The sequence below is a fragment of the Pan troglodytes genome, chromosome 8, assembly GCF_028858775.2.
Source record: "Pan troglodytes isolate AG18354 chromosome 8, NHGRI_mPanTro3-v2.0_pri, whole genome shotgun sequence".
NCBI lineage: Eukaryota > Metazoa > Chordata > Mammalia > Primates > Hominidae > Pan > Pan troglodytes.
This window is the reverse complement of record NC_072406.2, coordinates 42,984,177-42,999,036: the sequence shown is the minus strand read 5'-3', so window position 1 is coordinate 42,999,036 and position 14,860 is coordinate 42,984,177. Positions and strand designations below refer to the sequence as shown.

At 46.0% G+C, this 14,860-nt stretch overlaps 1 long non-coding RNA gene across 1 annotated transcript; it reads left to right on the top strand.

Moving 5' to 3' along the window:
• Window positions 1–950: 950 nt before the first annotated feature.
• On the top strand, window positions 951–11,107 carry LOC129136268 (uncharacterized). The gene is made up of 2 exons (XR_008537760.2): window positions 951–1,274; window positions 8,976–11,107. It is a non-coding gene; the product is annotated as an uncharacterized LOC129136268 (long non-coding RNA).
• The last annotated feature ends 3,753 nt before the right edge of the window (window positions 11,108–14,860 follow it).

The following is a 14,860-nucleotide window of genomic DNA, read 5'->3' as shown; positions in this document are numbered from 1 at the left end:
AGCACAGTGCCTGGAACTTGCTAAGTGTTCAGTGAGTGTCGATCAGCAGTCATACTGTGCACCAGGAAAGAGGTCCAAGCCAAGCTGGAGCCCCTTAGGAGACAGTGTAGGAACTGGGGCTCCTACATGTCCCACTCCCACGGGAGCTCAGTGAGAGCCCCTCCAGGGCCAGAGACCCTTGCTGACACTTGTTGAACAACAAGGAGACCTCAAGCCACAGGCCACAGAACCTTTGAGCCTGTCCTTCTTCCTGGCACAAAAAGAACGGGTATGAACCCTCTTCTGCAAAGCAGAAGAGCAGCAACGTCCATGCAGGTGTGAGGGTCAGTGACTTCCCACTCCCATACGCCTGAGTCCTGCTCACCACTCTGCAGGTCATGGGGTCTCGATTGCTTCCGAGTGCCCGCAAACTCCCTTGTAACCCCCCAACACCCATGTTGGCATGCTGGAGCAGACCGTGGGAGAATTTTGATAACCCAGAACAAAGCCTGGTTATTTAACACACGCATCGCCTGCTTTCAAATGAGCTCAGCCTTGGAAACTGCAGAAGTTTCTAATGGTGCTGACTTCTCACTGTTGATGGCCTGTCACAATTTGTAGATTCTAGTGGGAATGAGTGAGGCTTGAGGGGCATTAAAGATGATCTTGCCAGTGGTGTAGTAGAAATAGCAGAGGGCCTAGAGCCTAGATTTCTCAGTGCTAGACATGGTGATTCACCAAATAGCTGGGTGGCTTTGGACACGTGCTGAACCTCTCATGCCTGACTCTCTTTCCACATAAGCATCATGATAGGGTTATTTTTACCCCTTCCCACCTCACAGGGCAGTTGTCAGAGTAAATGAGGTTAAAGTACTTTACACATGCATAGCACTTGCACTTTCTCAATAGTGCTTGGTGGGGAGAAAATTCTCCACGGGTCTCTTGCCTGGAAAGGCAGAAGCCTGTTTTGCCAAGAGAGACACGGACCGCTTTTGTTCCGGACTAGCTTTCCAAGGGTGTTTGTGCAGAGAGCAGCCTGGGAAGATACAGTCAGTGTCTCTGTCTCCAGAGGAAAGGGCAGGTTTGTTTACTGCCCAGTAGAATAAAGATAATGTCTCTCTCAGGGACAAAGGTCAGGCAGGCTTCCTACTCATACTAAAAATAAGTGACTTTCCTAAACTCAGGTTCCTGCCTGGTGTGACCGTCTCACCCGGCCTCTTCACGTCGCGCTCTGGGTATTGGAGTCTACGGATCCCACGCAAGAAAATGCCAAGACTCTGGCTACTGCTGTTGCAGTGAGTAATGAATTCCCTTGGCTCTGACCCAGGAGTCTTGTGTCTTCTATCCCCATTCATGAAACTGGCAGGCCCACTTGTAACCTGACAAATGGGGTAAAAACCTCAGCCCTGTCACAGTCCTTGACAATTTTCAGCTGCTGTTTTCTTTCCGTTTTTACAACAACTCTGAGAGCCAGGCACATCAGGTATTCCTATTTTGCAGATGAAGTAACAGAGGGTTGGGAAGGTTAGGGATGCTTCCAAGGACAGCTAATACCATGGAACAGTAGACGCTTAGATCTAGAAAATAAATGCTACATAATTAGAGACACTAGTGTCTCCAAACTTCTCTTCCCCAACCTGGATGGGGTAACTAGGAGTTACTTTGCTCATTAGTGTTTTTTTGTTTTGTTTTGTTTTGTTTTTTTTTACCATTAATCTGCAGCTCCCTACAGAGAGAAGGTGATGTCAATGGGATTTTGCACAATTATCCTCTTGTCCTGGGGTCCCAAAGTACATAGGGTTTTCCCTCAGCCCTTAATCCTGCATAGATTTTCCCCAGAAAGGCGGTGGCTGCTGGAGCTGAAGCAGCCACACACCTGGGCACCTGTGTGTGGAGCAGCTGGTGGCCTCCAGACATCCCCCTCGGGAAAGCTGTCAGCCCATGCCAATCAGCAGCTCCTGCCAACCAAAAGGACTGCAGGCAATGAGCCCTGAGGGTCCTTTTCCCAGGCCTGTGAGTGGAAGGTGACAAAGAGGAGCAGAGAGAGGGAGGGCAGAGGCTGAGCTCCGTGTTCCGCCCAGAGAGGAAAGGGCCACTGCTCCCAGGATCACAGCTTCCTCACCAACAAAGGAACTGGCTCTGCCAGACCTGGAGGGACAGTGACAAGAGGAGGGGCCCTTCTGGGGCTTGGCATCTGCTGGGGGCAGGAGGACAAAGTGATGGAGCTTCTCTGAGGGATGTCAGCAAAGGTTGTGGGACCTACAGGGTCCAGCAACCAAGAGATGCAGAACAGCACGACTGTCTCTTCTGTTTATCCCTCTGTTTTATGTTGTGGTTTGGATTTTTTGTTGTTGTTGTTGAGACAGAGTCTCACTCTGTTGCCCAGGCTGGAGTGCAGTGGTGTGATCTTGGCACATTGCAACCTCTGTCTCGTGGGCTCAAGTGATCCTCCTAATTTCAGACTCCAAACTGTGTGTGTGTGTGTGTGTGTGTGTGTGTGTGTGTGTGTGTGTGATGTGAAGGAAGGAGGTGCACACTGGAAAAGGGAAAGCAAATGGGCTAGGCTGGCATTTGGTATTTGGGTGACAGCCTCAGGCTCTCAGACAGACTAGAATTAATATAGTAGGGCCCAAGCACTGCATTTGTTTGTTGTTTTGGGCACAAGAAATTTTTTCATAGCCACTCCCCCACCACCCAGGTGATTCTAACACCCTGCAAGGCCTGAAAACTCTAGTTAGATGGCTGTTCAATACTGCAAGCCCCGGCCACAGGTGGCAATTGAGCGCAGGGAGTGCAGGCGGTCCAAATTGAGACATGCTGTGAACGTAGAATACACCCAGACTTCGTACAGAAAGTGAATGTAAATTAGCTCAATCTTTTTATATTACATAGTGAATATATATATTACTATTTTGTTTTGTTTTGTTTTTTTGAGATGGAGTCTTGCCCTGTTGCCCAGGCTGGAGTGCAGTAGAGCAATCTCTGTTCACTGCAACCTCTGCCTCCCAGGTTCAAGCGATTCTTCTCCCTCAGCCTCCCTAGTAGCTGGAACTACAGATGCCCGCCACCATGCCTGGCTATTTTTTTTTTTTTTTGGTATGTTTAGTAGATTTGTATTTTTAGTAGAGATGGGGTTTCACCATGTTGGCCAGGCTGGTCTCGAACTCCCGACCTCAGGTGATTCGTCCGCCTCGGCCTCCCAAAGTGCTGGGATTACAGGCATGAGACACCTCGCCTGGCCCTATATATTACTATTTTTGATATACTGGGTTAAATAAAACATACGAGTAAAATTAATTTCACCTGCTTCCTTCTCCCGTTTTTAATGGCGTGATTAGAGAATTTAGTTTGGATCGCATGTACAGCTCACACCGTATTTCTGCGAGACAGTGCTGCTGTAGCAGCCACTTCATGTTACAGTAAAGGGGCAGAAACTAAGTGGCAGAGCTAGATCCAAGGCAGCGACTCTCCTACCCAAGCCCAGCCTCAGAGCCAGGTGGCCACGTGGTGGTTCTCGGTTGCAACCCCTCACCCCCACGCCATCTTCCACCTCTCGAGTTTTTGAAGGAAGCTTAGTCTTGAAGGAAGAGACATTTCCGTTTTTATCATGGCTGGAAGCACCTAGCAAAATGACTGGCACATAGTAGGCACTGGATGTAGTAAAGTTGATGAATCTTTGACACTTGTTGCCTCCTGAGGGAGCTCGCCTGTCCTGCAAAGCCTTTGCAATGCTGTCCCCTGCTGGCTGGTTATTGGAAGTGCTCAGTGAGGTCCCTAAGAAGCCGGCTTGGGTGTATGCTGAGTACACATGTACTGTGTTGCTTGTGTTGCATGTGTGTACGGTGTATATGCATGTGTTGTGTGTGTTGTGTGAGCTTGCACTGAGTGCACATGTGCTGTGTGTCCTGTGTGTTGCATGTGTGTGTGAAGCATATGCATGTGCTATGTGGGTTGTGTGAACTTGTGTTGTGTGCACATGTATGGTATGTCCTGTGTGTTGTATGTGTGTGGTGTGTATATACATGTGTTGAGTGAACACGTATTGTGAATTTTGTGTATTGCACGTGTGTGTGGTGTGCATGCATGTGTCATGTGTGTTGTAAGCTTGCATTGAGTGCACATTGAGTGTTGTGTGTGCTACATGTGTGTTGTGTATACAGGAGTTGTGTGAACTTGAATTATGTGCACATGCACTGTGAATTTTGTGTGTTGCATGTGTGTGTTGTGTATGCAGGTGTTGTGTGAGCGTGTGTGGAGTGTACATATTCTGGGTGTCACGTGTGTTGGATGTATGTATACTATGTGTGCTGTACGTGGGAGGAATCATGCATGTACACAACAGTTGCACTTCCATTACCACACCAAAGGCAACAGTGTCCCTTAGCTTAACTCTTTTTCCCATCCTGGGAGTCATGGATGCACACCCTAAACATCCTTAGGCAGCTGTGAGAAGAGCCCCGTTTACAAGTCAGGATCCCCAAACCTCATGAGGGTCTTGTTGCAGCGTTACAAATTTATTCTTCAATACAAAATTACTCTTGTACTAGTTCTCCACAGGCCTCAAGACGTCTCAAGCCAGAAATTCTAGTTCAAGCCTGTCTTTGAGATTCAGACGTTCCAGGCTCTGCACTAGACAGCTTGATTTCAGGCCCTGGGGTGATATTTTCTCGAGGAAGGCGGCAGTGAGTGATCGAGGGTAGCCACGGGAGAGTAGAATTCTCCAACGTGGAGGGAGCCCTTGTCTTGTGCCCGACAAGAAAAAAAAAACGAGACATGAATATCTGATGGCTGAGCTTCCTGGAGAGCCCAAAAACATGTGGAACAAATGTTCATGCATTGGAAACACATGTCAATCACTGGCTGAATGTTCCTTACTCTCCCGCATCTGAGCACGACACGTGGAGAATGCAGGTGGGGTCCCAGATACTCAGATGGCTTTCCTTCCCTCACTTTGTAAGAGTCAAATAAAATCACAGTATCTGTTGACACCACACAACCTATGAATCCACTTTTAAAAACATTATTTTTTTTCCTCCAAGAGACAATTACGTTGTGGTTTCTGGACAAGAGAATCTACTGACTTGTCTTCACATAATCTTAAGCAAGTCATCTCATTTTCTGAGACTGTTTCCTTATCCATAAAACGTCCCCCTTTTCTCAGTGGGGTAACTGGAAGATCACTTGAGATCCCACATGTCAGTGGGTCTTAGTCCTGGAGGCACATTCAGAAAGACTGCTGTTTGTGTTCCTCCAGACCAATGAAATCAGAATTTCTTGGTGTTTGGATTAGGCCACGGTGATTTGATAAAACTCTACCATGCAGCCACATCTGCTAACTGCAAAAGCCCCTCTAAGAACAGAGAACCATGGCAAACTCTACAGGCATGAGAAACTCTGCATATCATTTGCGCGTGGTAACCAGACACTCTCCCCAGATAGAGGATCCAGGGGTGTTCTGGCTGTGCCAGGCTTCCTGTGGTTAATCCACCCTTTCCCCACACCCTGGGCTTGTGACAAGTGTCACATGACCAGCAGAGCTCCCATGCAGCTGTCCTCTTGGGTACTTCCAACAGCAGATGACTGGGGAGTCGGGCTGGCTTTGTGTATATGTCAAATAGGCTGCCTGGCATCTTACTTCACCTGAGTTCAGGGAATCTTGGTGGTGGGTTGAACTGGGATCAAATTTCCCCATAGGAAAAACAAGTATCAGGGGCAGGGCATGCAGCCCTCGGTTACCCCTCCCTCACCCCCGCTCACCTCTGACCTGTCCTCTGTCCCCTCCCAGTCTCTTTCCTTTGGTTAACCCTTCCTGAGGTTGTCTAGGAGGTGGGAAAGGAAGGGGCTCATTTTTGTTCCCTTCCTAGTCCTGTCCAGGCACCAGTCCCAGGACTCTGCTCAAGAACCTGGACCAAAAACCAAGGGCAAGAGGAGGCTCTCTTGTTCCTTTTCAATTAGCTTTTTTTTTTTTTTTTTTTTTTTGAAGGAGTTTCACTCTGCCGCCCAGGCTGGAGTGCAGTGGTGCAATCTCGGCTCGCTGCAGCCTCTACCTCCTGAGTTCAAGTGATTCTCCTGCCTTACCCTCCCAAGTAGCTGGGACTGCAGTCACCTGCCACCATGCCCAGCTAATTTTGTGTGTTTTTAATAGAGACAGGGTTTCACCATGTTGACCAGGCTGGTCTCAAACACCTGACTTCAGATGATCCACCCTCCTTGGCCTCCCAAACTTTTTTTTTTTTTTTGAGGCAGAGTCTCACTGTCACCCAGGCTGGACTGCAGTGACACAATCTTATCTCACTGCAACCTCTGCTTCCCAGGCTCAAGTGATTCTCCTGCCTCAGCCTCCTGAGTAGCTAGGATTACAGGCGCACACCACCACACCCAGCTACTCTGTATTTTTAGTAGCGATGAAGTTTCACTGCGTCAGCCAGGCTGGTCTTGAACTCCTAACCTCAAGTGATCTGTCTGCCTTGGCTGGGATTATAGGCCTGAGCCACCTTACCTGACCCCTTTTGTTCTTTTTCTACTATTTTCCATGAGCCTTTTGGTTATGCAGTTAGCTTTGCCCCCAGGCTGGGAGGATAATTCCTCCAGCACAGAAATTCTTCAGGGAAGTAGGAAAATGTTGGTCTGCCCGTTGTTGACAACCCCCAAAAGCCATAAGGTGATTTTGGCCACATCCCAGCATAGCAAGGGAGGTCCCTGAGGACCTACCAAAAATTCGGACCATCCCCCATCTGCTTTCAAGCAACCCCTATCCTGAGATGGCTTAACTGACTCTCCCTCAGGAGTGTGTTTTGGGAGTGACAGAATGCCTGTCTTTAAACAGTCTTTGGCCCAAAATCCAGGGACATGCAGGGAGTTCGAGGAGATCAAATACAATCTAGAGAGATTGTGAAAAATGGATTAGTCCTTTGCTGAAGGGTGCTTTACTTTAGGATTCGAACTTGAATTTCTTGTTCGGTAGACATTGCTTTCCTCCTCTGGCCTGTTCTCCCCTACTTCCCGAGTACTTGACCCCACAGCTAAAGTCTACCCTCCCCAGCCTTCCGTGTGACTGGGTGTGGCCATATAACCAAGTTCTTTTCAGAGAGACAGGTGCCACTTCTGCCTCACTTGCTCAAGAGGAATTTGCTGTCCCAGACGCTCTCTCTTTTCCCTTCAATGACATCTCACGACCTGGCCCCAGCTTTGCAGCCAAGGGCAACACCCTAGGAGATGATGAAATCACAAGACAGACACCCGGGTCCTTGCCAGTGAGGGTCAATGCTCTGATTTATTTAGCAGGAACAGTCTTCCAATGTGGAGACCATTACATGAGAGAGAAATAAACATCTGTCTTCCTTCAGGCACCATGTGTTTGGTCTCTTGGCTATAGCAGCTGAGCCTTTATCTCGAGGCACTCATTGTCCACATGAGTTTCAGGGATCATAACCTCTATGCCACGCTTCCACTCTTAGCACAATTGTCAACACCTCCCTTCTCAAGAACAGCAATTTGCCTGCCTCTATTTTCCAAATACTTTGAAATCCATCAGCCTTTCTTATGATCCCAGGAGTGGCCAAAGATTATTATGATGGAGAGCGCCCTACTTACAAATCAGGCTCTATAGTTAGAGGACAAGATGAAAGTCATACAGAGTCAAAGAGATCCTTGAAAAATGCTCCAGGGGGAGGGTGCAGTGGCTCACGCCTGTAATCCCAGCACTTAGGGAGGTCCAGGTGGGAGGTTCACTTAAGGCCAGGAGTTGAAGACCAGCCTGGGCAATGTAGCCAGACCCCCTCTCTACCAAAAAAAAAAAAAAGTGTTCTGGAAGTCTCCATGTAAGATCATCTCTCAATAAGCCCAACATGGGGTAGCTTTTTCTTCACCCCAGGGTGTCTGGATTACATCCACAAGCTGTGCGGTAGAAGAAATATCTCTGAAACATGTTCAGTATGGCAAGATGCTCACAACATGTCAAAGCCTTGAGTTTCAAGACAGACAGAACAGAGAGCAGATTCTCATGCTCAGCTCACCCGGGGCAGTGGTTCTCAACCAGAGGTGATTTTGCCCCCAAGGGGGACCTGTAGCAATGTCTGGAGACATTTTTATTATGACTGGTGTAGAAGGCTCCTGGCATCTGGTGGGTAGAAGCAGAGATGCCGCAAAATATCCTCCAATGCACGGGACAGCCACCATAAAACAAAGAATGATCTGGCCCAAAATGTCAAGAACTCTGAGGCTGAAAAACCTTTCTCTAAGGCATAGGTTTATTGAGAGGCATGGCCTAGCAGATCGTCATGTGTAAACACTCCAGAATTCTCCCCAGCCCTTTCCCTGACTTGTCCGTGTTTATTTTCATTTGAGCAAGTTAAATATGCTCCCCTGGCTGCTCTTTGAGCCTGACAGGATGAGGATGACAAGATCATGGATCCTTGGCAATGTCTTGAGTGTCCTAGAGACCAAAGATATCCTATCCAGGCTGGTTCAGGGAGTTTCATCAATCACAGTTCACCGTGCTGGATCTTGTCTAATTTGTTGCTTTCTAAATAGTAGCCTTCCACTCTCCTGTGGAAAGAATGTTCTGCTGATGTGAGGCTTTCCTTGTCAGGGACACCTCCCGCCACAGCCAGTCTCAAAGCTTCTCTCCTTTGTTTCATCCTGGAATGTTTCAAGAAACACCCACCCCACGCCAGCTGCACACATCTCATAGTTGCTCTCCCAGGGTGTCTTCTGCTCTCGTGATCCCCCTCCAGCCTTGCCTCGTAAATCAGCCCGCGACCTCGCCTCCCCGGGGCTGCTGCGCTTCTCTGAACTCGCTCCAGTGGGTCCACATCTTTCTGATAATGAGGTGCCAGACAGGAGCGGAGGGGCCTGCTGCGATCCGTGGGAGCGTTCAAGCCCCGTCCTGGGGAGCGCTGGGGGTGGAGGCCGGTGTCATGGTAGGGAGGGGGCCCTCTGGAAGCTTCAGTGCCTGAAGGGCTCACATAAGGCACCTCACTTCTCTATTCTTGCAGAGGCCCTTGATGGTGGACAGACCCCAGCACGGCCCTGGACAGATTGTGAGGCACAGAGAAGTCACCTGCCACCTCCCCACCGTCAGAACAATGATGGCAGACACCACCAGGTCCTGAGGCTCTCCTGGCCTTTGGGCACTGTTCCTGCTGCCTTACAGACATGATCTCATTGAACACTCACAACATCATAAGCCTCACTCGGGCATCTATGCCAGACACTGAGGGGACAGCAGAGAGCCACGCAGACAAAAACCCTGGCTGTCAGAGAAAGAGGTTGCGTTCTAGTGGGGGAAATAGACAAAATAAGGAACACACATGGTACAGTTGTGTGTCACTTAACGGTGGGGATATGTTATGAGAAATGCGAAGGCAATTTCATCATCGTGTGAACATCATAATGTTATAGGAGTTATTAAGAAATTATTTTAGGCAGATAGGGAAAGTGGTCCTTGGAAAGTTTTTGTTTCTTTTAAAGCAGCTAAAGAAAAGTTTCTTATCTAGCAGGAAAGCTCCGGCTCTTAGAGCTAGGCCGGCAACCTCTGATACGCAAATAAATGCTGGCCATTAGAAAATGGGTCCACCCAAACATGGCGATTCTCGCCCTCTTCCTTGCCCTCACATGTGCCTGGCAATATGGCGGCACCCCCATATCCCCATGTGTGTAGAATATCATGGCGCCCTGCATTTGCAAAAAAAAAAAAAAAAAAAAAGTGTATATATAAACTTCTGTTAATCAAAAGTCGCAACTAAGAAAATAAAAATGCAAGCCACAAAGTGGGAGAAGTTACTTGCAATACATTTCCTAACAAAGGATTCGTATCTAAAATATATAAAGAATTCCTACAAATTAATAAGGAAAGGGTAGATGACCGCAAAGAAACATTACAAAGTCTTGAATAGACACAGAAGACAATATCCAAATGGCCATTAACATAGGAAAAAGTATTCGACTCCATCACTCATCAAGGAAATGCAAATTAAAACCACAATGAGGCCTGGCGCGGTGGCTCATGCCTGTTATCCCAGCACTTTGAGAGGCTGAGGCAGGCGGATCACGAGGTCAGGAGATTGAGACCATCCCGGCTAACATGGTGAAACCCCGTCTCTACTAAAAAAATACAAAAAGTTAGCCGGGGGTGGTGGCACACGCCTGTAGTCCCAGCTACTCAGGAGGCTGAGGCAGGAGAATCACTTGAACCTGGGAGGCATAGGTTGCCGTGAGCTGAGATCACGCCACTGCACTCCAGCCTGGGCAACAGAGTGAGACTCCATCTCAAAAAAAACAAAAACAAAAAAACCCCAAAAAACACGACAATGAGGTGTCTGTAGACACACATCGAAATGTTTCAAAATTATTAAAATATTGACCGCATAAAGCGTTAGTGCGATGGTTAATTTTAGGTGTCATCTAAACTGTGCCACAGAGTGCCTCATTAAATCATATTTCTGGATGTGGCTGCGAGGGTGTTTCTGGATGAGATTAGCATTTGAAGGAGTGGACTCAGTGAGGCAGATTTTCCTCCCCAATGTGGATGGGTACCATCCAATCCATTGAGGGGCTGAATGGAACAAAAAAAACAGTGAAGAGTGAATTTGCCAAATTTTGCTTCCAGCCTTCCTGTTTGAGCTGGGACATCAGTCCTCTGCTGCCCTTGGACTGGGATTCACATCGTTGGCTCAGGCCTTTGGACTTGGACTTAGACTGGAATCACAGCACTGGTTTTCCTGGGTCTCCAGCTTGCAGATGGCAGATCACAGGATTTCTCAGCCTCTATAATCACCTTAAGCCAATTCATTATAATGAATCTCTTCCTATGGCTTATTTGTTCTATTTCTCTGGAGAGCCCTAACTAATACAACCAGTGGGTTGTGAGGCAATGGGAACTACTTCTACTGCCTATTCAAGACTTTTGAATGATTCTTTCGGGTCGTCTACCTCTTCCTGATTGATTTGTAGGAATTCTTTATATATTTTAGATGTGAATCCTTTGTTAGGAAATATATTGCAAGTATCTTCTCCCATTTTATGGCTTGCCATTTCATTTTCTTAGTTATGGTTGTAGCAGTATAAATTGGTACAATCACTTTGGAAAACTGGTTGCAAGTATCTATTAAAACTGAACTTATGTGAATCCTAGGATCCAGTAATTCTATTCTTCAGTATATACGCAATGTGTTCACCAAAAGACATATGCAAGAATAGCCCTAAACTGGAAACAGTGCAAATGGATAACTAAATGATGGGATATCCATGCAGTGAAATATACACAACAATGAAAATGAATAAGCTACTATGTCCTACAACAGCAAGGATAAATCCCAAAAATAATATTGAGTGGAAAAAAGAAAAACAGACACCAGAAGAGTAACAATTTTACTATTCCATTTATATAAAGTTCAAAAACAAGCAAAGTGAATCTATAACAATAGAAGTTTAGGTGGTGGTCACATTTGGAGAGGCAGTGGTGAGTGTGGAGGGCTTCCAAGATGCTGGGAATGTCCCGCGTGGAGATGTGGTGGTTATGGAGCATGGACATAGCAAAACCCATCAAGCTGTACGCTTAAGCAGAGGGCACTTTACGTACTTTACTGTGAGTATGTAGCACCTCATTTTAAAGAATCGATCCATTAAGCAAATTCATAGGGGTAAAAAAAATGTTCCACCAAATCATTCTCCGTGCAAGTGGCATGCAGTGGGGTGACACACAGTGCAGAAGCAAGGGGTGGAGGGTGTGTATCTACAAGTTGAAGCACAGGGTCTTTTGTAACTTTGGTAACTCCTCACAACCACCTCCTCTACTCCTTCCCAGTGGGAAGCAGGAAACGCCTGCTGATCACTTAAACTCGCTCTGCTCACCAACAATTGTACACTTTTTCATATCCAGAGTTATTTCTGGGGGAGATGGACACTTTCATACATAGCTGGTGAGAGTGAAAATTGGAGGACAATTTGGCACTTATCAGTCACAGTTTTTCAGGTGCATGTCTCCTCATTCGACAATTACAGTTCCAGGTGTCTGTATGTGTGCACGGAGATCCTTATATGAGGATGGAGGAGGCTTATTGCAGCACTAAGAGCAACAATAACAAAAAAGCTGACAAGCTAAACATCAATAGGAAATCATTACATAAAACAGAAGCCGGGCGCGGTGGCTCACGCCTGTAATCCCAGCACTTTGGGAGGCCGAGGCGGGTGGATCACGAGGTCAGGAGTTCGAGACCAGCCTGGTCAACACAGTGAAACCCTGTGTCTACTAAAAATACAATAATTAGCTGGGCATGGTGGTGTGCACTTGTAGTCCCAGCTACTGGGGAGGCTGAGGCAGAAGAATCAGTTGAACCCAGGAGGCGGTGGTTGCAGTGAGCCAAGTTCATGCCACTGCACTCCAGCCTGGGCAACAGAGCGAGACTCCACCTCAAAAAAAAAAAAAAAAAAAAAAAAAAAAAAAAAAAAAAAAAAAAAAAAAAAAACCTTAGCTGGGCGTGGTGGCGCATGCCTGTAATCCCAGCTACTCAGAAGGCAGAGGTTGCTGTGAGTCGAGATCTTGCCGCTGCACGCCAGCCTGGGGGACAGAGAGAGACTCCATCTCAAAAATAAAATAAAATAAAACATAGAGCATAACAGAATGAAATTATATGCATTATGCAGGCACTAAAAACATAAGATGAACTAACATGGAAATACATCCAGAAAATACATCTTTTAATGAAAAATAAAAATTAAGATATAGAGTCAACACGAGAAAGAGTCTGACTTAGTGGTTACAAGCAAGAGTTTATGACCAGACCACTGGGGCTCAAACCCTAGCTCTGCCACCTCCCAGCTATGTGAAATTGGACAAGCCAATTAACCTATGTGTGCCTCAGTTTCCTATCTGTAAAATGGGGATACAAATAGTGCCTAGTAGGGTTATCGTGAGACTAAAATGAGATACTGCATGTAAAGGACTTATAACAGTACGTGGTGCCATGTAAGCACTCCTCAAAATGTTAGCCACTAACATACACATAGTACCATCCCATCTATGAAAATCAAGAAAAGGAAAAATGGCCGGGTGCAGTAGCTCACACCTATAATGCTAGCACTTTGGGAATCCAAGGCAAAAGGATTACTTGAACCCAGAAGTTAGAGACCAGCCTGGGCAACATACCAAGACCCCTTCTTTAAAAAATTTGTTTTAAAAAAACATTAGCCAGGCATGGTGGCACACACCTGTGGTCCCAACTAATCAGGAGGCTAAGGTGGAAGGATCACTTGAGCCCAGGAGTTCGAAGCTGCCATGAGCTATGATTGCAACACTGCACTCCAGCATGGGTGACAGAGCAAGACCCTGTCTTAAACAAGAAAAAGAAAAGAAAAATGTATATGTGTCTTCATAAATATACACGCATATATCTAAAGGGGAGGTACGTAATATTTTATCTCTACGTATGTTACTGATGTAATCTTTTTAAACAGTACATTTTAAAAGGTCACCTTCTCTGCTGTATAAAGCAGAGAAATAATCCCAAATGTCTTCAATCTGGCTTTGGGATGCAGTCACCTGACCCAGAGGCATTCTATGACATATCTGAAGACCCAGGCTCCTATCCTCTCCAGATCCACTTTCAGCATCCCCAGACCTGTCTGGTCTGTGATTAAGGATATTACAGAGTAAGGGCTGGCACCGTTATGAAGCAGGAGTTTTGCCTTCCCTCTTCCTAGCCTCTTCTTCCTTCTGTCTTTCCCCTCTATGTTTCCCTGCTCTCGAATTCCATTTCCTTACCCTTTAGAAAACCACCCTTAGTAAAGTTTCTAATCGGCTTATACATAATGAGTTCTGCATAACCGATGTTTTTTATTTGTTCTCCAGGAGTTTTTACCTTTGTCCATGGACAAAAGCAAAGATTTACACCCAAAAGGAAGACTCTGTTATTGGGGATGAGCAAAGAGCCATAGTGTGAGTCTCTTTCTGATAAGAGGTTGAATAAATGTTTCTACGTGTGATTTCTCCTCCATCACTACAGCTGTGTCTTCCACCATGGCCAGAGCCTGCTCCTACTGTTCATGTTTAAGTATCAAACCCCTGGTGTTAAGCCCCAAAGTCATGGGATTTGGAGTGAGTCCTGGATTCTAACGTGAGTCCTTCTGGGATATCTGGAAATATGGTTTTAACTCTAGACTTTAGAAAATAAAGATGATAATAGTTCTTGCATAGCTGTATATGTTGTAGGTATTTATGACATTTCTATTTAGAAAGTACTTTGAACTCCTTAAGGGAATATCTCAATGTATTGAAGTTCTTCACTGTTTTCCTTTTCATGCGTATTTTTTAATCATATAAAATATATTGTGCATAAAGAATGAAAATCTTTGTTCCCTTATTTTTTTCTTCTATTTCTAACCAAAGAAAATGTATTGAATACGGTGAGAAAACAACTGATTTTCAAAACAAAATGATCAGTTCTTAATAGGTATAATCAAGCTGAAAAGGAACTTCGGACTCACTCAAATCATGCTAAAATTTTCCAGAAGCCTTTGGGGGTGGGGAGTGTGAACTAGCATTGATGTCATTCCTCAGAGAGGACCATCAGAGTAACTCCCTTTGAGATAAATAACTCTCTCTCAAATGTTTATCTTTTGCACATACTTGTGGGAAATCTATTACTTGAGTTTTGACTTGCCTGTGCAGGGCCGTATTCTGAGAAACAAAGGCATGTGCCGTCAATACCCTGTTGTCAAGGAGCTTAACAGTCTAGCTGCCCATAAAAATTTTTAACAGGGGATCAGAAATGTGGCAGGAGATACCAGCAGTCAATTCTGCATGGACAGAGGAGAAAACGATTAGGGAAAATCTCGGAGAAAATGCACTTTAGATTTGTCTTGCAATATTTATAGCAGCACA